Source organism: Dendrobates tinctorius, unplaced genomic scaffold (assembly GCF_039654945.1).
Source record: "Dendrobates tinctorius isolate UK_male_01 unplaced genomic scaffold, ASM3965494v1 ptg000098l, whole genome shotgun sequence".
Lineage (NCBI taxonomy): Eukaryota > Metazoa > Chordata > Amphibia > Anura > Dendrobatidae > Dendrobates > Dendrobates tinctorius.
The window spans coordinates 10,132,370-10,153,676 of NW_027361766.1; the positions used below are offsets into that span (position 1 = coordinate 10,132,370).

General features: G+C 46.7%; 1 protein-coding gene across 1 annotated transcript in view; it reads left to right on the forward strand.

The window, feature by feature from the left end:
- The window catches only part of LOC141099176 (bile acid receptor-like), a 197,740-nt gene that overhangs the window by 135,647 nt on the left and 40,786 nt on the right, over positions 1–21,307 (forward strand). The window lies entirely within an intron of this gene.

The window sequence follows — 21,307 nt, forward strand, 5'->3', positions numbered from 1 at the left end:
GTCCCTGACTTACCTATGTATTTTAATACTCACTGATTAATAGAGGGAAGATACAGTATGTCTCTGGATAAATTATATAAGGTTTGATTATTATTATATCTTTAATCTATTGTGTGTGCTGACCTGCCTCCTTTGCTTTTTTATTATGTATTGTCTTGTATTGTGATTTTAATGTGTTCTATTTGGCGTCCTCAATAAAAAATATATATTGATTATATTATTTGTAATAGTGTCAGTATAATTGGATATGTGGTCCCTTTTGGTTTTAGAATTGTGAAAGAGTCACCCCAGAATGCTAACTAAATCACTAATACAGATATAGGAATGGGCTTTGGTCCACTCATGGTGTAGCCAAGAACCCAATACATTGGTACGCCTCTTCAATTTCCATGCTGAGCATTGTCATATCATGATTAACAACACTCAAGAGAGCACTGCCTGAGCCATGAAGCTGTGCTCACATAGTAGTATTGCTAGCTCTTGCTTCTGACTCCTGTCTGCAGCACAGTACCTAGCAGCAGCCACAGACAGGAGCCAGTAAGTATACTATGTGAGCACTGCTGCAGTGTCCGTGCTGAGGTGCTGTGCCGCTGATTATCACATCTTGATTGATAGTGCTGAACTCAATCAGTTTCACTGCATCTCCACAGAGACACTGCAGCAGCATTCACATAGGATCATTGCTGGCTCCTCTCTGCCATCACTTCTCAGTATTTTACCGCAGACAGGAGCCAAAAATGACACCCAGAAAAAACAATATATCAGCACGGTTGCAGAGTTCAGACAATCAAGATATGACTAATTCCACAGTATGCAAATTGAAGGGGAATAACGGTGCAGTGAGCTGCTGGTAAATCCAAGGGTGTGTAAAGTGCTGTAGAGTTGTAGCCGTGACAGAGCTGCTGTCCGGTTGCGCTCTAGCATTTTACAAGGGTGTCCCAGTACCAGTGTGCTGTAGGGTTTGGAGTGCATCACACTCATTTGTAGACCACAGGCCTTCACCTCCTTGTCTTCCGCCCTCAGGAGCCACCGCACATACTGCATGGAACACCAGCTTCTTTGCAACAGTTAGGCTTTTACTAAACAGTCCAAGTTCATCAGGTATGTAGAGATGTGATAGGGCACAGCAATGCACAGTTCCTTCCCCCTTAGCACAACTCCTCTTCTGTTCTGCCACACTTTCATTCTGGACTACCCCCAAGACTCCATCAGCCCCAGGGATTAGTTGTCCACTCCGGCAGTTCACGCGGGTCCACCCACCTGCCCCTCATGTAACTCTGTGTCCACCGACCTCCTGATGTCAGAAGCCCAGGCACTCTCCATGTCACCTAGCCCAACCCTAGGCTCCAGACGCTGTTGGAATGGTCATCAAGGGATCTCCATTTGGCTGCCTACTGCCCTAAACGTTTGGCACATGCTGCCCCTAGCAACTCCGCACTCTACCTGAAACGGAACTGGCCTCCACACTTCACTGGCTGACAATAAACTCCCTCTAAACAGTAAGTGCCCCCTTCTTATCAGCGTAAGGAAATGGACCAACTGCCATGTTCCTCCTGAAGACATCAATGCTGCTGTGGTATAGAATGTAAATAAAGTTTTGTTCCTGATGTGTTTCCTTGTGATAACAATTATTAACTAGATGTGTATTTCCTGAAGGAAGTACAGATAGTGGTTTGAAATGGAGCCCGGGCTGCCCCTTTAAGAGAGACTTGCCTGCGGCCCCTGCAAGACTTTCAACTAAGGATCCGTTTTAAGTGTGGGTGCCTCTCAGGGGCCACTTTGGCCTCAGGGTCTGATTTGGTGGGTGGGGCCCCTCAGGATCCGATTTTGTGGGTGGGGCCCCTCAGGGTCCGATTTTGTGGCCGGGGCCCCTCAGGGTCCGATTTTGCGGCCGGGGCCCCTCAGGGTCCGATTTTGCAGGTGGGGCCCCTCAGGGTCCGATTTTGCGGGTGGGGCCCCTCAGGGTCCGATTTGCTGGTGGGGCCCCTCAGGGTCCGATTTTGCGGGTGGGGCCCCTCAGGGTCCAATTTTGTGGCCGGGGCCCCTCAGGGTCCGATTTTGTGGCCGGGGCCCCTCAGGGTCTGATTTTGTGGCCGGGGTCTCTCAGGGTCCGATTTTGTGGTTGGGGCCCCTCAGGGTCTGATTTTGTGGCCGGGCCCACTCAGGGTCCGATTTTGTGGGTGGGACCCCTTAGGGTCTGATTTTGTCGGTGGAGCCCCCTGGGTCCATTTTGGTGGGCTGGGCCACTCTGGGTCCGATTTAGTGGGCGGTGCCCCTCATGGTCCGATTTGGTGGGCGGGGCCCCTCTGGGTCCGATTTGGTGGGCGGGGCCCTTCAGGGTCTGATTTGGTGGGCGGGGTCACTCTGGGTCCGATTTGGTGGGCGGGGCTCCCCAGGGTCCGATTTGATGGGCGGGGCCCCTCTGGGTCCAATTTGGTGGGCGGGGCCCCTCTGGGTCCGATTTGGTGGGCGGGGACCTTCAGGGTCCGATTTGGTGGGCGGGGCCCTTCAGGGTCCGATATGGTGGGCGGGGTCACTCAGTTTCCGATTTGGTGGGCGGGGCCCCTCTGGGTCCGATTTGGTGGGCGGGGCCACTCTGGGTCCGATTTGGTGGGCGGGGTCACTCTGGGTCCGATTTGGTGGGCGGGGTCACTCTGGGTCCGATTTGGTGGGCGGGGCTCCTCAGGGTCCGATTTGGTGGGCGGGGCTCCTCAGAGTCCGATTTGGTGGACGGGGCCCTTCAGGGTCCGATTTGGTGGGCGGGGCCACTCGGAGTCTGATTTGGTGGGCGGGGCCCCTCAGGATACGATTTGGTGGGATGTGCCACTCTGGGTCTGATTTTTTTAGCGGGGCCACACTGGGTCCGATTTGGAGGCTAGGGTGGCTCAGCCTCCGATTTGGAGGCCGGGGTGGCTCAGCCTCCGATTTGGAGCCTGGGGTCACTCAGCTTTCGATTTGGCGCGCCGGCCCTTTAAGACTCATTCCGGTGCGCCGGCCCTTTAAGAATCACTTTGGCACGTCGGCCCTTTAAGAGCCAGGGTGGCTCACTGGGCTTCTAAATCCACTTTGGCGCACATTCTCTCTCAGGGGCATGCGTCATGTGATGAAGCTAGATTTGCATTTGTGCTGTGGGTTTCGCTTTAAGAGCTGATATTATGTGGGCAGAAGCTCTGTCCTCGGGGCGTCATGTGACGTTCGTAGGCGTTGGCATAGTAACTGGGTGTGCCTGCGCATATCAATGAGCTCAACTGCCATTTCAATCGCCTCAGGGCATGTTTTAAGCTTCCCATTGAAAAGCATTGAGACAGTGCATTCCAATGACGGGAAAAAAAATTTTCAAAAGCAAATTGCGCAAAAACTACAAATCCGATAGACACTCTCATGGACGCTGGCTTCGAAATGACATCTCAACGGAGTCTGTGCGTGTAGCGGTTCGGGCTGCATTAATTGCGGAAATCAACTGGAAAATAAGAAGAAGAAGAAGAAGAAGAAGAAGTTAGCAGCGTTCGGATTACAATATAGTGGTTTTTTCAAACCACTATAATTTCTCTGTAGGCTGTAGTACTATCTCATGGTCACAAGATGTCATTGTCTAGAAATAGGTGAAAAGTTAAAGGGATATTCCCATATTCAAGCCATCTCCAAGATCCCAATCCAATATGTAGTAGCATACCTCCCAACTTTTGAAGAAGGGAAAGATGGACAAAGGCTGCGGTGATGCAGCAAATTTTAGGCCATGCTCCCGACCACACCCTTTCACAACTAGCCACAACCATGTCCATGTCCCAACTGCACCCATTTAGCACTGCTGATCACACTGACTGGTACAGAGGGCACAGTGGCTGGCATTATGGGCACAGTGGCTGGTACTGAGGAAAAAAAAGAACAGAGAGAGAAAAAAGAAAACAGAGTGAGAAAGAAAGAAAGAAAGAAAAGAGAGGGAAAGAAAGAGGGGAAATAAAGAACAGAGAGAGAAGGAAAGAACAGAGAGAAAGAAAGAGGGGACAGAAAAAAAGAACAGAGAGAGGGAAAGAAAGAACAGAGAGAGAGAGAAAAAACAGAGAGAAAGAAAGAGGGGAAAAAAGAGAACAGAGAGAGAGAACAGAGAGAGAAAGAAAGAATAAGATTAGAGAGAGAGAAAGAAAGAACAAAGAAAGAGAAAGAAAGAGGGGAAAGAAAGAAAGAACAAAGAAAGAGAAAGAAAGAGGGGAAAGAAAGAAAGAACAGAGAGAAAGAAAGAAAGAAAGAAAGAGGGAAAAGAAAGAAACAGAGAGAAATAAAGAGGGGAAAGAAAAAAAGAACAGAGAGAGAAAGAACAGAAAGAGAGAAAGAAAGAACAGAGAGAGAGAGAAAGAAAGAGGGGAATGAAAGAAACAGATAGAAAGAAAGAACAGAGAGAAAGAAAGAGGGGACAGAAAAAAAGAACAGAGAGAGAGAGGGGAAAGAAAGAATAAAGAAAAAGAACAGAGAGAGAGAAAAAAGAAAGAGGGGAAAGAACAGAGAGGGAGAGAGAAAGAAAGAAAGAGGGTAAAGAAATAAAGAACAGAGAGAAAGAGAGGAAAGAAAGAACAGAGAGAGAAAGAAAGAGGGGAAAGAAAGAACAGAGAGAGAGAAAGAAAAAGAAAGAAAGAACAGAGAGAGAGAAAGAACAAAGAGAGGAAAGAAAGAAATAGCAGAGAGAAAGAGTGGAAAGAAAGAACAGCGAGAGAAAGAAAGAAAGAAGCATTCCCTGAAGTGCCTCCATTGTTCCGTCACAATCTACTCCCGAAATTACCTCATTTCCGGTCAGCTTCCAGCGCGTCACTTCCGGTGGAACGTCACATGCGAATTTTAAAGTGCTCATCGGGGCTCCGCCGTGTACTCCTGTGTCTGCGGGAAAAGTGACCTCTCGGCCGGGGCAGACTCAAAATTGGGACTGTCCTGCTGGATCCAGAACGGTTGGCTCGATCTGGAATGGTTGGGAGGTATGAATGCTCCCCACCATACACTTTGTACACGCATGACTCTGCACACCTAATACACACACAGTTTCTCTTTGTATGCCTCGTACACACATGGCTCCACTCCCTACACCTAGAACACACACATGGCTCCACTCCGTAAACCTCGTACACATGCGGCTCTGCTCCATACACCTTGTACACATGCTGCCACGCTCTGTACACCTTGTACACACACACAGCTCGACTCCGTACACCCCGTACACACACACGGCTCAGCTCCGTACACACACGGCTCAGCTCCGTACACACATGGCTCAGCTCCGTACACTTTGTACACATAGGGCTCCATTCCGTACACCTCGTACACACAGGGCTTCATTCCGTACACCTCGTACACACACGACTCCACTCTGTACACTTCGTACACACACGGCTCTGCTCCGTACACCTCGTACACACACGGCTCTGCTCAGCTCCGTTAACACACTGTCACGTGCAGCAGGATACACCGCCTCCAGCAGGGCGAATTTCGATAATGTCACGTGTACCAGGATACACCGCCTCCAGCAGGGCGAATTTACAGAGTAAAGGGGAACACCGGAGAAACAGTTACAGTTGGTGGGCCCTGCACTAGGGAATGGGGACGTGGAGACCTCCTGCACTCCCCTGAGGCAGTGTCCCTGCACTCCTAGCGCTCCCTATACAGGTTCCTCACCTGTCGCCGAGCTGGATACCTCAATCCCTAGCTCGCCCTGCACCTATCCCTTACTAGTGCATTGGACGGTGCAGAAACTAATCCCACCACTGCACTAATACACACACAAGGAAAAATATAACAAACAGGGAAAACACTACTTAGCTTTGCCCTGTTGCTATTGCTCCCAGCAACAGAGTACGACACCCGAATTCAGCTTCCACCTGAAGTTACTACACCAGAGCTCTGACTGAGCTGCAAGGAACTCCTCTCTATAGCTCCTTCCTTCACCAAACTTGGTTGGAAATGACCAATATCACCAAACATGAATGTGACCATCTGTCACTCCTTTATAAGAAGGAGCCAGGTTCATCACCTGCTTGGTAATTACGTGTAATAACGCTAGTGACCACCGGGAGCAAAACTAGAACTAAAGACACCACTGTGTAATGACCCTAATGGCCACCAGGGGCAAAACTAACTTTAAGCCAACAGCTTAAAGGCAAAAAAAGGTTATTTGTGCAAAATCTGTCACAATCTAACCTGGATCATGACACACATGGCTCAGCTCCGTACACTTTGTACACACAGGGCTCCATTCCATACACCTCGTACACACACGGCTCCACTCCGTACACATCGTACACACACCGCTCCCCTCTGTACACCTCGTACACACACGGCTCTGCTCCCTACACCCATGGCTCTGCTCTGTACACCATCTAGCTAATTAACTGTCACTATATCAGTGGTCATAACCATGCATACCTAAGGTCCTGCAATGCCTGCACATGAGGATAGAGACACAGCGAATCATAAAAACAATACTACATTTGTAATTGGAGGTATTAGCTAATATAATTATTATTACACTAGCTACATATTGGGATAGGATCTTGGAGATCGGAATACTTCTTTACATTTTGCTAGCAGCAGTGTAAGGCCTCTTTCACACATCCGGTTTTTGTAATCCGGCACGATGCGGCGAAATTTTTAATAACCGGATCCAGCACCGGATCTGGTTTTGTCCCATAAGCTTTCATGGTCGCCGCATCGTGCCGGATGGTTATGCGTCGTGTCCGGTTGTTGCCGGACACGGCATAAATTAGCCGTCCGGCATCTGCAAAAAACGTTCCCTGCAACGTTTTTTGTCAGCGCCGGACCGCCTTTTTCCACAGCGCACGCCCGGACTCTGTAAATGTTAACCCCACAAGTGCCCGGCGAGAGAGAGAGATCTCTCTCTGTGACCCGGACACTTGTGAGAGATCTCTCTCTCCGGGCACTTGTGGGGTTAACACTCACAGTGTCTGGGTGAGAGAGAGAGATCTCTCTGTGGGGTTAACCCCACAAGTACCCGGCAAGAGAGAGAGATTCTCTCGCCTAGACACTAAGGGTTAACCCCCCCATGTCTCTCTCTCTCCACCCCCCTCTCCTATCCTCTCCTCTCCTCCCCTCCCCTCACCTCCCGTTCAGCAGCTGTCTCTCATCGGCTGCCTCTGTCCACCTCGTCCTGCGGCTCCTTTAAATAATGTCCGAGCCGTATCTCTCGCCGCACACACATCCGGTGTCACAGTTGCAGGCCGGATCCGGCGGCCCGGCTTTTCGCCGCATGCCGCCAGACCCCACACACCGGATGTGTGAAAGTAGCCTAACAGAGACAGTGCAAACGTTAAGGCAAACCCATTGTACGGAGGAGATTTGGGAATCTCTGGTTAGTGTGAGGAACAGGAAGTAGTGTTCAGTTAGTTAGTAAGTGATTCAGACAAGGAGAGAAGGAAGGACACCCCTGTGGTCTAAGTAATCCCCACCAGAGTGTTTGTGAAAGAGGAGAACAGAGAAGCAGACAGACAGAGAATGATCTACTAAAGAAAGGAGCTTCAGTGGTGACCATGTAATACCTCTAGCAAGTGAGTTGGGGAAGGGAACTTTAGTCCAGCAGCTTTGTTAGAGTCCGTACAGACTGTCAGGAACGGAAAGTGTCAGCCAAGTCCTGATAGCTGTGGGTCCAAGAAGAGACAATGCAGCGAGGCTGGGTGCACATACAGTAAAGAAGTTAGTCACAGGCTTTTCATTTATGTGGTTCCTGAAAAGTGGGCTGAAGATAGTTAGTACAGGAAAAGAGCAGCTAAAATGTCATAGCTGTCTAGGAAGCTTCCAAGTCCATATCTCTGCTAGCGAGAAGTTGTGAGTGGCAGCCAGGGCCGTAGTTATTGCCCGCCAAGGTGTCTGATTTAGCGTGCCCTGGCCACCCGCACCACATATATAAAGTTTCACTGTCTCACTCTCCTGGGTTTCAGGGGCCTCCCTTAGACGCAGAGACACTTCTTTACATAAAGAGACAGATTCCAATTCCAACTTCAAATGTAGAACTTTACTTGTTTCCCATCGCAGCACGTCCACATCAGTTACAGCATCAACACAGAGTTCTGCACAGTTCGCATCCTTCACTTTCCCTGTGCTCCTCCCTATTCCCTTCAGTTTGTACCTGGGTCGTACCATCTCGACCGATACCGCAGCGTCTTCCCTGCTCAGTTTCACTACGTTCAGGAGTTCCCTTGTCCGTTTCACCCCAGACATGAGGGCATCTGCTCATGTAGTAAGATGCCACATTTTAGAGTGACCTGCGTGTCAGTTCTGCTGTACTTCTGGCCTCCTGGCCCTGGATGGTTGGGCTCCCCACTTCCCAACGTTACAGAGTCATCCACCCTGTCCGGGATCTGTAGCCCTACTCTCTGTCAAAAGGAAAACCCCTCTATCTTAGCCACGGATGGATCCTCCTAACTATATACACTAATGTACCCCCATATAGTGTCCACGTTGAGGTACTCCACTTTCCCTATCTACACAACCACATATATATATATATATAGCAGAAACATTATAGAACAATTAAATAGTATATACATTCCGAACCGGGACGTGTTTGGGGCACAAGACAGCTTTTTATAACCCCTTACAAAGTTTCCTCAGTTTTCCTGAAAATGTTAGTTGATGATTTGCCACTGCTCTGTCACCCAAAGAAAGATGTCTGCATCTCCTGCTGTGCCTTGTTGATGAAAACAGGAACAGTAAAATTGAACCTATTTTTATACACTGTTGTAGTCTTCCGTTCATGGAGTCGCAGGGAATAATGGCCACGCTAAGAGTGGCGGACCAGAGGAGTCAGTAAGTGTCCACTGTCACAACAGCATCGAACACACACACACACACATCTGAAGCAGGCCCCTGTTTTCTGTAACGTGCCGTGGTGTTGGACTCAGGACACTCGCCCACGGCTACCACTTTGGGCACTGTTACATCAGCACTAGTACCCGACCACAGGGCTAATCCTAACATCAACCATTTCCTATCTACATGCTAACCTGTTCTATATCCTATGCTATATTCTGTGCTGTCCTAAGCTTACCCTTATGCTATATTCGCATTATGCATTAACACTTTATATCTTGTACATCACCATAGTAGATTATATCACATTACATGAGACACGCGTTACTTCACATATAAAACCGCACGGCAGTATTCACATAGTGCATCTGTTGTCTTCAGGGACAAGAACAGGGTAAAACAGTCCACATCCCTGCAGGTGCACCAAAGTCCCTCTGGGACTGACACTTATTTTGAGAGCAGGGCCTTGTCTCGCGCTGCTGCTGTGTACAGAGAGGTAGGACTCCCAGCAATCAGAGATTTAACACCTACCTGTGGATAAGCGAGAAATTACTTTTGGGTACAGTCCTTGAAGGCTACATTCCCACGACGAGCTTTTGGTGAGTTTTTGATGTTGCAGAAGTTCTTCACCATTTCTGCACCTACTATTTACATTAGCTTACTTGCAGTTTTTCATTGCGTTTTGTGTGCATTTTTGCTAACATGTGTTTTTATGGCATTTTAGATGCTACGTTTTGTTGTTTTGCTTTTATATGTCATGCTTTAAATAAAGCTGCTATGGTTTTGATACATCCTCATATTTGGCTTTAACAAAACTTTATTACAAGTGAGTCCCCAGCTTCCCCAGCCTTTATCAATGGAGGTTTGCTGCATCCTGCTAGTGCATCAGTCAGGGTTCAGTGAGTCTACCTTTCATATGAGTGTTTTTTGAATTTTTGGGAATTTTTCCTATGCTCGTTGTTCAGATTTAGTGTTAAGGACTCGCAAAATTTGGGGACCCTTGACGCTTGGGTTGCGAGCTTATCTGCTTTGGCCAAAATAGTAACTAATACCCCATATCTTTTTATCTTTTTGCACTTTTTATCATTTTTGCAGGATGCAGCTAGGCCTCTTTATGTTGGCTTGTTTTTTCTGTGTGATGAGCATATATATATATATATATACTACTATGGGCGTCATTAATAGGCTCTTCAGACACTTTGCACCACACTTATCTGTATGACTGATGTCCTATGCAAGCCTTATTTTTGTGCATTTTTCCCACTAGGCAGCCAGAACCTCTTTTGTTGGGTTACTGGCTGTTTTCATCAGTGGTTTGCACCTATGCTTCAACAGCCTTTATCAATGGAGGTCTGCTGAATCCTGCTAGTGCATCAGTCAGTGTTTGGTGAGTCTACCTTTCATATGAGTGTTTTTTTGAATTTTTGGGATTTTTTTCCTATTTTCCTATGTTCATTGTTCAAATCCACTCTGCGCTTTGCTACTGACTCCAGGCCTCTTTTAAAGGGATCATTGGTATGGAAGTCAGGGCAAATCCACTTAGCACTCTGGTTCTGACGCCAGGCTTCTCTTAAAGGGATCCCCGATATGGAAGTTAGGACCGTTCCACTCAACACCATGGTTATGACCCCAGGCTGACGGGATGATGTGGGATATTAGGGGTAGTAGTCCGGTGACTCAGATGGGATGATGTGGGATATTAGGGATAGTAATCCGGTGGCTCTGACGGGATGATGTGAGATATTAGTGGTAGTAGTCCGGTATCTCTGGCTGACGGGAGGATGTGGGATATTAGTAGTAGTAGTCCAGTGGCTCTGGCTGATGGGTTGATGTGGGATATTAGGAGTAGTAATCGGGTGGCTCTGATGAGAGGATGTGGGATAATAGGGGTAGTAGTCCGGTAGCTCTGACAGGATGATGTGAGATATTAGGGGTAATAGTCCAGTGGCTCTGGCTGATAGGATGATGTGGGATACTAGGGGTAGTAGTCCAGTGGCTCTGATGGAATGATGTGGGATATTAGTGGTAGTTGTGCGGTGGCTCTGGCTGACGGGATGATGTAGGATATTAGGGGTAGTAGTCCGGTGGCTGTGACGGGATGATGTGGGACATTAGGGGTAGTAGTCCGGTGGCTCTGGTTGACGGGATGATGTGGGATATTAGGCGTAGTGTTGCGGTAGCTCTGGCTGACAGGATGATGTGGGATATTAGGGGTAGTAGTCCGGTGGCTCTGGCTGACGGGATGATGTGGGATATTAGGGGTAGAAGTCCGGTAGCTCTGGCTGACAGGATGATGTGGGATATTAGGGGTAGTAGTCAGGTGACTCTGGCTGATGGGATGATGAGGGATATTAGGGGTTGTAGTCCGGTGGCTCTGGCTGATGGGATGATGTGGCTCTAACGTCCGTACCGGAGATCCTTTAAAGAGAGGCCTGGCGTCAGAACCAGAGTGCTGAGTGGATTTGCCCTGACTTCCATACCAATGATCCCTTTAATAGAAGCCTGGGGTGAGAATCGGAGCGCTGAGGCATTTACCCTAACTTCCATACTAGAGATCCCTTTAAGAGAGGCCTTGGGTCAGTACCAAAGCGCAGTGTGGATTTGCCCTCACTTCCATACAGGGATCCCTTTAAGAGGGGACTGGGTTCAGAGTCAGAGCGCAGAGTGGATTTGCCCTCACTTCCTTACCGGGGATCCCTTTAAGAGGGGCCTCGGGTCAGAACCACAGAGCTGAGTGGAATTGCCCTAACTTCCATACCAATGATCCATTTAAGAGAGACTGGGGTCAGAACCAGAGCACTGAGTGGAATTGCCCTAACTTCCATATCGGGAATCCCTTTAAGAGAGCCTGGGATCAGAACCAGAGCGCTGAGTGGATTTGCCCTGACTTGCATACCAATGATCCTTTTAATAGAATCCTGGGGTCAGTACCAGAGCATTTGAAGGCAATTGCCCTGACTTCCATACCGGGGATCCCTTTAAGAGAGCCTGGGGTCAGAACCAGAACACTGAGTGGAATTGCTCTAACTTCCATATCGGGGATCTCTTTAAGAGATGCCTGGGGTTAGAACCAAAGCACTGGATGGATTTGCCCTGACTTGCATACCAATGATGATCCCTTTAATAGAAGCCTGGGGTCAGAATCAGAGTGCTGAGGGATTTGCCCTAACTTCCATACCAGAGATCCCTTTAAGAGAGGCCTGGAGTCCGTACCAAATCGCAGAGTGGATTTGCCCTCACTTCCGTACCGGGGATCCCTTTAAGAGGTACCTGGGGTTAGAACCAGAGCTTTTAGTGGAATTGACCTAACTTCCATACCAATGATCCCTTTAAGAGACCCTGTGGTCAGAACCACAGAGCTGAGTGGAACGGCCCTAACTTCCATACTGGGCATCCCTTTAAGAGAGGCCTGGGGTCAGAACTAGAGCGCTTGGTGGATTTGCCCTAACTTCCATACCAATGATCCCTGGTCAAAACCAAAGTGCTGGATGGATTTGCCCTGACTTCCATGCCAATGAGCCCTTTAATAGAAGCCTGGGGTAAGAATCAGAGTGCTGAGGGATTTGCCCTAACTTCTGGAGATCCCTTTAAGAGGGAAGATATGCCTATGGGATGGAGGATGTGTGATGGGTATATGGGCACGGGAGGTGGGGATTCATTTCTTTCATGTGCTCTCTGCTACTTTCTAGGGGGCAGACAATGACTGGGAGCTTATGTTCCCGGGGATGCTAGATTTCTCCTACCCAATCAGTGTCTGTTGAGGTGTTTTCTGGAGTGGGAAAACTGTTGTTGATAGCAACCAATCACAGCTCTGCTTCTTTTAAACCGCTTTGGTGAAATGAAAGATGCTTAGTGATTGGTTGCTATGAGCAACAGTTTTCCTTGCAACCAATCACAGCTCAGCTTCTTTTAAACAGGTCTGGTGAAATGAAAGATGCTTCGTGATTGGTTGGTGATATACACACAGACACACACATACATTCAATTTTATATATATATAGATACAATCATTATAATTTTTTACAACTAACCACAGTTAGTTACTATGCCCGGGCAACGCCGGGCTCTTCAGCTAGTCTCAAATAAAGTTCCTTAAGTGTCACTCATACTTAAGGACTGGCTTATAACATGATAGTGAATACTCAAGTTGCCCCATCTTATCTAAACCTTTTATTTCCAAAAAGAGAATGCTGACAGGATTATTGCCCTATTTCTTTGCTCCTAAATATGACTGCTAACATATGGTATAATGTGGTTTGAAGGGAATCTGTCACCCCATTTTTCGCCTATCAGCTGCCGGAGCCACCATCAAGGGCTTATCTACAGCATTCTGTAATGCTGTAGATAAGCCCCCGATGTAACCTGAAAGATAAGAAAAATGAGTTATATTATACTTATATTATACTCACCCAGGGGCGGTCCAGGTCCGGTTTTGGTCCGATGGGTGTCGCGGTCCGGTCTGGCTCCTCCCATCTTCTAACGGTGACATCTTCTTCTTTGCTGCCTGTCGCGGCTCCTGAGCAGGCGCACTGCTCTGCCTGGGTTACTGAAGTGCGCAGGCGCCGGACCTCTCCCGGCGCCTGTGCACTGCAGGACTCTGCTCTGCCCTCAACAGGGCAGAGCAGTGCGCCTGCACAGGAGCCACAGCAAGCAGCAAAGAAGAGAACGTCACCATTAGAAGATTGGAGGCGCCGGACCACAACACCCTTCGGACCAAGACTGGACCGCCCCCCCGGTGAGTATAATATAACTCATTTTTCTTATCTTTCAGGTTACATCGGGGGCTTATCTACAGCATTACAGAATGCTGTAGATAAGCCCCTGATGGCTGTGCCGGCAGCTGAAAGGGGAAAAATGGGGTGACAGATTCCCTTTAAGATGTACTATACAGCACCACTATTATAAAAATGCCCCAGCAGGGCTATGGCCACCCACAGTATTGTTAGAATTTTGGAAAAACACTTTTAGGAGCAAATATTTTTGATAATATTGAAATTAGGGAATTCATCATACAATACAATGAATATTTAAAATACTGACACCTTTAATAGGGCTATGGCCATGGTCACACCTTCAGTATTTGGTCAGTATTTTACATCAGTATTTCTAAGGTTGCTTTCACACATACGTCTTTTTGAATCCGGCACGATGCGGCGAAAAGTGTGAAAACCGGATCCGGAATTGGATCCGATTTTGGCACATAGAATGTAATGATCGCCGCATCGTGCCGGATGGACATGCGGCGCCTCCATTTTTTGCCGAAAACGGCAAACCTGCGCCATCCGGTGTCAGCAAAAAAATGTTGGCTGCAACGTTCTTTTGCAACGCCGGACTGGCTTTTTCAACAGCGCATGCCCGGGCACTGTGAGTTTTAACCCCACAAGTGCCCGGCGCAGCACAGCGCACATGCGCGTCTCTCCATCTCTCTCTCGTCCCCAGTGCGGCTCCTTTAAATGATTTCCAAGCCGGTCCAGCTCTCCGCTGCATGCTGCCGGAACAAACAAAACGGATGTGTGAAAGTAGCCTAAGCCAGGAGTGGAGGTGAATAAAACTGAAATAACAATAAGCGCAATAGAGTTTTACCATTGTGGTTATCCTGATGAAGAAGTTTTGAACTTGACAAATAAACCACATTCTGCATACCAATCATCTCTCATCCTTGAACCACTAGTGGAGCAGAATTAACCATTTCTTTCTATTTTTCGTTAAAATCAGGAGTAAAACAATTAGGCCGGGGTCACACTTGCGTGTGTGATCCGAGTAACTCATGCGAGTCTCTCGCATCAATACCCAATATGTATTTCTTAGCAGTCGCACACTCCAGTCCTGAGTGCCTGGTAATGATGTGAGAAACTCAAGCAAGTTTCCTCGCACTCACAAGTGTGACCCTGGCCTTAGAGGAAAAGTATAATAGAAACTTGTGGACCACTACAGTATTTTTCACCCACTGATTTTGATGTAAAATACTGACCAAATACTGAATGTGTGAATATAGCCTAAAATTGCAATGTACTGAACCTGAATCTCTGACCTGCAAAAGCTCTTATCATCTTTGGCACAAGCATATTTCCAACCTTAGATGTGTATGTAAGTCTAAGGTGGGCTCCCCCTGTTTACAGCAGGCTCCGGCGATGAGCTACAGTAGCAACTTTTCTGGCACGTCAGCTGATTTAATCAGCTGACTTGTGCTCCTAACATCCACGGGTGGAATTATGATCCACCCGCAGCTGTTAACATGTTAAATGCTCCTGTCAATCTCTTATAGTAGCAATTAACGGGATGGTGACGGAAGTGCGTCACTAATCCTGCCCATTGGCGCCTGTGTCACATGACCGTTGGTCGCCAATAGGTTGGCATGACAACCCGGGGTCTGCAGAAAACCCCTTTGGTTGTCATTGCCAGATTGCTATGAGCACCACCCAGCGGTCGGCGTTCATAGCAAGTGAGTATTTCTAACACAGAGCACAAGTGTGTGTAGCACAAGTGATCAGATGATCGCAGCTTCTAGTGAGAGAGAGAGGGATGTGGCTTATTTGTCAAGTTCAAAACTTCTTCATCAGGATACCCACAATCATAAAACTCTATTGCGCTTATTATTATTTCAGTTCAGCACACAAAAAATAAGCCCCTCACTCAGCGCCAGATCATGAAAAATAGAGACGTTACGGGTCTCGGAAAATTACAATTTTTTTTTTTTTTAGAAACTTTGGAATTTTTTTCGCCACTTAAATATAAAAGGGGAGAAGCCAGCGCTGCCTATGGTCAGAACGCAATACATAAGGTACATATGCACATATTGATTTCTAACTGTACTTTAAAATGAGACATTTAGCAAACAATTGATCAATTGTTTGAGCCACCCCACCATGCCAAGGCATTGTCATATGGGGCAGTCCTACTCTACATTTTTTTATATTCGCTGTGCCATTATGGCCTCCAAAATGTATTAAAAGCAAGACTATATTACATGCAAAATGTACCTGAAGCATTTCTGAATCAATCCCATGGTGCCAGAAAGGGCGAGCACAGATAAAGGGTGAGCAGGTCCAGACATGGACATTTCAGATCTGACCTCCACACTGCCAAACCAGCAACCAGAGATGAAGGGTGAAACAGGCCCAGACACAGGTGCATAATCAAATAGAGCCTGGGGCAGGGTAGGGCTGCTGTATCTGTGTACATACAGCAGCTGACCACCACTTTTTGCCGTGCGTTATGCATGCCATTCTATCTGTCTTTACTATGATTAATCTAGGCTGCTGTACACACATACAGCAGCCCTATCCTGCCTCAGGCTCTATTTAACCCCTTTACCCCCAAGGGTGGTTTGCACGTTCATGACCGGGCCAATTTTTACAATTCTGACCACTGTCCCTTCATGAGGTAATAACTCTGAAACGCGACATATTGTACTTCATGTTAGTGGTAAAATTTCATTGAAATAACTTGCGTTTATTTGTGAAAAAACGGAAATTTCGCAATTTTCCAACTTTTAATTTTTATGCCCTTAAATTACAGAGAAATAGCACACAAAAAACTTAATAAGTAACATTTCCCACATGTTTACTTTACATCAGCACAATTTTGAAACCAAAACTTTTTGTTAGGAAGTTATAAAGGTTAAAAGTTGACCAGCGATTTCTCATTTTTGCAACACCATTTTATTTTTAGGCACCACATCACATTTGAAGTCACTTTGAGGGGTCAATATGATAGAAAATACCCAAACTGACACCATCCTAAAAACTACACCCCTCAAGGTGCTCAAAACCATTTTCAAGAAGTTTATTAACCCTTCAGGTGCTTCACAGGAATTTTTTTAATGTTTAAATAAAAAAAATGAACATTTAACTTTTTCTCACAAAAAAATTACTTCAGGTCCAATTTTTTTTATTTTACCAAGGGTATCAGGAGAAATTGGACTGCAAAAGTTATTGTGCAATTTGTCCTGAGTACGCTGATACCTGATATGTGGGGTGGAACCACTGTTTCGGCGCATGGCAGAGCTCAGAAGGGAAGGAGCGCCGTTTGACTTTTTCAATGCAAAATTGGCTGGAATCCAGATTGGACGCCATGTCACATTTGGAGAGCCCCTTTATAACGTACAGCCGTACAATTAAAAAATCATATTTTTTCTACAAAAATGATCTTTTCACCCCCAATTTTTATTTTCCCAAGGGTAACAGGACTCTAAAAGTTATTGTGAAATTTGTCCTGAGTACGCTGATACCTGATATGTGGGTGTAAACGACTATTTGGGCGCATGGCAGAGCTCGGAAGGGAAGCAGTGCCATTTGACTTTTTTGGGTGGAATTGAGATCGAACACCATGTCGCGTTTGGAAAGCCCCTGATGTGCCAAAACAGTGGAAACTCCCCACAAATGACACCATTTTGAAAACTAGACCCCGCAAGGAACTTATCTAGATTTGTGGTGAGAACTTTGAACCTCCCAGGGCTTCACAGAAGTTTATAACGTACAGTTGTAAAAAATTAAAAAATCACATTTTTTCCACAAAAATAATCTTTTCACCCCCAATTTTTATTTTCCCAAGGGTAAGAGGACCCTAAAAGTTACTGTGCAATTTGTCCTGAGTACGCTGATACCCCACATGTGGGAGTAAACCACTATTTGGGCGCATGGCAGAGCTCGGAAGGGAAGCAGTGCCATTTGACTTTTTTGGCTGGAATTGGGATTGGACGCCATGCCACGTTTGGAAAGCCCCTGATGTGCCTAAACAGTGGAACACCCCCACAAAAGACACCATTTTGGAAACTAGACCCCCCAAGGAACTTATCTAGATGTATGGTGAGCACTTTGAACCCCCAAGGGCTTCACAGAAGTTTATAACATACAGTCGTAAAATTAAAAAATCACATTTTTTCCACAAAAATGATCTTTCACCCCCAATTTTTATTTTCCCAAGGGTAACAGGACCCTAAAAGTTATTGTGCAATTTGTCCTGAGTACACTGATACCCCACATATGGGGGTAAACCACTATTTGGGCGCATGGCAGAGCTCGGAAGGGAAGCAGCGCCATTTGACTTTTTTGGCTGGATTTGGGATTGGACGCCATGCCGCATTTGGAAGCCCCTGATTTGCCTAAATAGTGGAAACCCCCACAAGTGACCCCATTTGGGAAACTAGACCCCCCTAAGGAACTTATGTAGATGTGTGGTGAGCACTTTGAACCCCCCAGTGCTTCACAGAAATTTATAACGCCCGGGTGTGAAAATAAAAAAATCATATTTTTTCCACAAACATGATCTTTTAGTCCCCAATTTTTTTATTTTTCCAAGGGTAACAGGAGAAATTGGACCCCAAAAGTTGTTTTGCAATTTGTCCTGAGTAGGCTGATACCCCATATGTGGGGGTAAAACACTGTTGGGGCGCATGGCAGAGCTTGGAAGGGAAGGAGCACCATTTGACTTTTTCAACGCAGAATTGGCTGGAATTGAGATCAGACCGCCATGCTGCATTTGGAGAGCACCTGATGTGCCTAAACAGAGGAAACCCCCCAATTCTAACTCCAACCTTAACCCCAACACACCCCTAACCCTAATCTCAGACCTAGCCCTAATCCTAGCCCTAACCCTAGCCCTAACCCTAATGGGAAAATGGAAATAAATACATTCTTTTTCATTTTATTATTTTCATTAACTAAGGGGGTGATAAAGGGGGTTTGATTTACTATTTATGGTGGGTTTTTATGTTTGTCAGCTGTCACACGCTAAAAGAAGCTTTTTATTGTAAAATAGTTTTTGCATCACCACATTTTCAGAGCTATAATTTTTCCATATTTTGACCCACTGAGTCAATTGAGGTCTTATTTTTTGCGGGACGAGTCGACGTTTTTATTGGTACCATTTTCGGGCACATGACATTTTTTGATCGCTTTTTATTCCGATTTTTGGGACGCAGAATGAACAAAAACCAGCATTTCAAAAATTTCTTTTGGGGGGTGCGTTTACACCGTTCCGCGTGCGGTAAAATTGATAAGGCAGTTTTATTCTTCAGGTCAGTATGATTACAGCGACACCTCATTTATGTTTTTTTTTATGTTTTGGCACTTTTATGCAATGAAAACAATTTTATATAAAAAATAATTATTTTTGCATCGCTTTATTCTGCGAGCTATAACTTTTTTATTTTTTCACTGATGATGCCCTGTGGTGGCTCGTTTTTTGCGGGACAAGATGACATTTTCAGCGGGACCATGGATATTAATATGTGTCTTTTTGATCACGCGTTTTTGCACTTTTTGTTGGACAGTACGATAATAAAGCATTATTTTTTGCTTTGTTTTTTATTTTTTAAGAGCTTCGCTAAAGGGGTTAACTAATGGGACAGTTTTATAAGGCGGGTCGTTACGGACGCGGCGATTCTAAATATGAGTACTTTGTTTTTTTTATTTCCAAAAAATGAATTTATTAGGGAATATTTTTTTTTTAAATTTATTTAGCGATTTTTTTATAAATTATTTTTACACTTTTTTTTTTACTTTATCATACTGTCCCAGGGGGGACATCACTGTCATGTGACAGATCGCTGATCTGTCACATCACAGATTGCTGTGACAGATCAGCGATCTGTCTCAGGCATAGAAGACTTCCTCATGGCTGCACTTTGCAGGCAGTGAGGAAGCCAGCTCCCTGCAGGCCCCCGAATGTCCCCGGCGCCATATTGGATCTGGGGACCTGCAGGGAAGAGGCCCCCCGCAGCAGCGCTGCACATCGCTCTGCTGCGGGGAGCTCAGGGAAGCACGGAGGGAGACCCCTCCCTCCCGATGCTTCCCTAAACCCTTGGTACACTGTTAATGTGTCGGGGGCGGTCCGTGACTGACCCTGACACATAGTGCCGGGTGTCAGCTGTGATAATCAGCTGACACCCGGCCGCAATCAGCAGCGCTCACCCCGTACTATACCGTCCATGGGCATAGGGGCACAGGTCCCATGGACAGTATAGTACGTCTCATGTCAGAAGGGGGTTAATTATGTCCCTGTGTCTGGGCCTGTTTCACCCTTCATCTATGGTTGCTAGTCTGGCAGTGTGGATGTCAGATCTGAAATGTCCATGTCCGGACCTGGTCGGCCTTTACCTGTGCTTGCCCTTCTGGTGCCATGGGAGTGATTCAGAAACGCTTTAGGTACTTTTGCATTTTATACAGTCTTGCTTTAAATCCATTTAGGAGGCCATAATGGTGCAAGGAATATAAAAAACGTAGAGCAGGACTGCCCCATGAGAATGCCTTGGCGTGGCGGGGTGGCTCAAAGAATTTATCAATTGCTTGCTAAATGTCTCATTTAAAGGTACAGTTAGAAACTAATATGTGCATGTGCACTGTATGCATTGTGTGCACGCCATTCTATCTGTCTTTACTGTGACTGATCTAGGCTGCTGTACACACATACAGCAGCCTTCCCCTCCCCCAGGTTCTATTTGATTGTGCACCTGTGTCTGGGCCTGTTTCACCCTTCATCTATGGTTGCTGGTCTGGCAGTGTGGAGGTCAGTTCTGAAATGTCTATGTCCGGACCTGGTCGGACTTTACCTGCGCTTGTCCTTCTGGCGCCATGGGAATGATTCAGAAACGCTTCAGGTACTTTTGCATTTTATACAGTCTTGCTTTTAATACATTTAGGAGGTCGTAATGGCACAACGAATATAAAAAACATAGGACTACCCCATATGAGAATGCCTTGACGTTGCGGGGTGGCTCAAAGAATTGATAAATTGTTTGCTAAATGTCTCATTTTAAGGTACAGTTAGAAACTTACCGTATATACTCGTGTATAAGCCGAGATTTTCAGCCCATTTTTTTGGGCTGAAAGTCCCCCTCTCGGCTTATACACCAGTCATATACCGGGGGGATCGGCGGGGAAGGGGGAGCGGGGGTGTCAGATCATACTCACCCTTCTCTGCAGCTCCCCTGCTTGTTCCATGTTGTCAGCGCTGCTCTCTTCCTGCTTCAGATGTCAAACTGTACCTGCTCATTAAATATGCGCATATTTAATGAGCGGGTACCACGTGACCGCTGAACCAGGAAGAGAGCAGCGCCGACAACATGGAACAAGCAGGGGAGCTGCAGAGACAAGCGCCAGGACCCGGTGAGTATGAACGGGGGGTTGGGAGGCATAGTCACCTGTCCCTGCACTCTGCTGTCTTGCGTCCTCTGCAGTGACATTCAGGTCAGAGAGCGCTATAGCTCTCTGCCTGCACAGTCACTGCAGAGCCGGCAACGCTGATGAGCAGGGGGCAGCGACTGAGGGGAGTATACAGTTTTCGGCTTTTTTTGGTAAGAGAGGCAGCGGCAGCAGCAACATGATGGGGCCACACACTGTTCATCATAACTGGGGCTACATACTGTGCAGATAACTGGGGCCACATACTGTGCAGATAACTGGGGCCACTCACTGTGCATCATAACTGGAACCACTCACTGTGCATCATAACTGGGGCCTCATACTGTGCAAATAACTGGGGCCACTCACTGTGCATCATA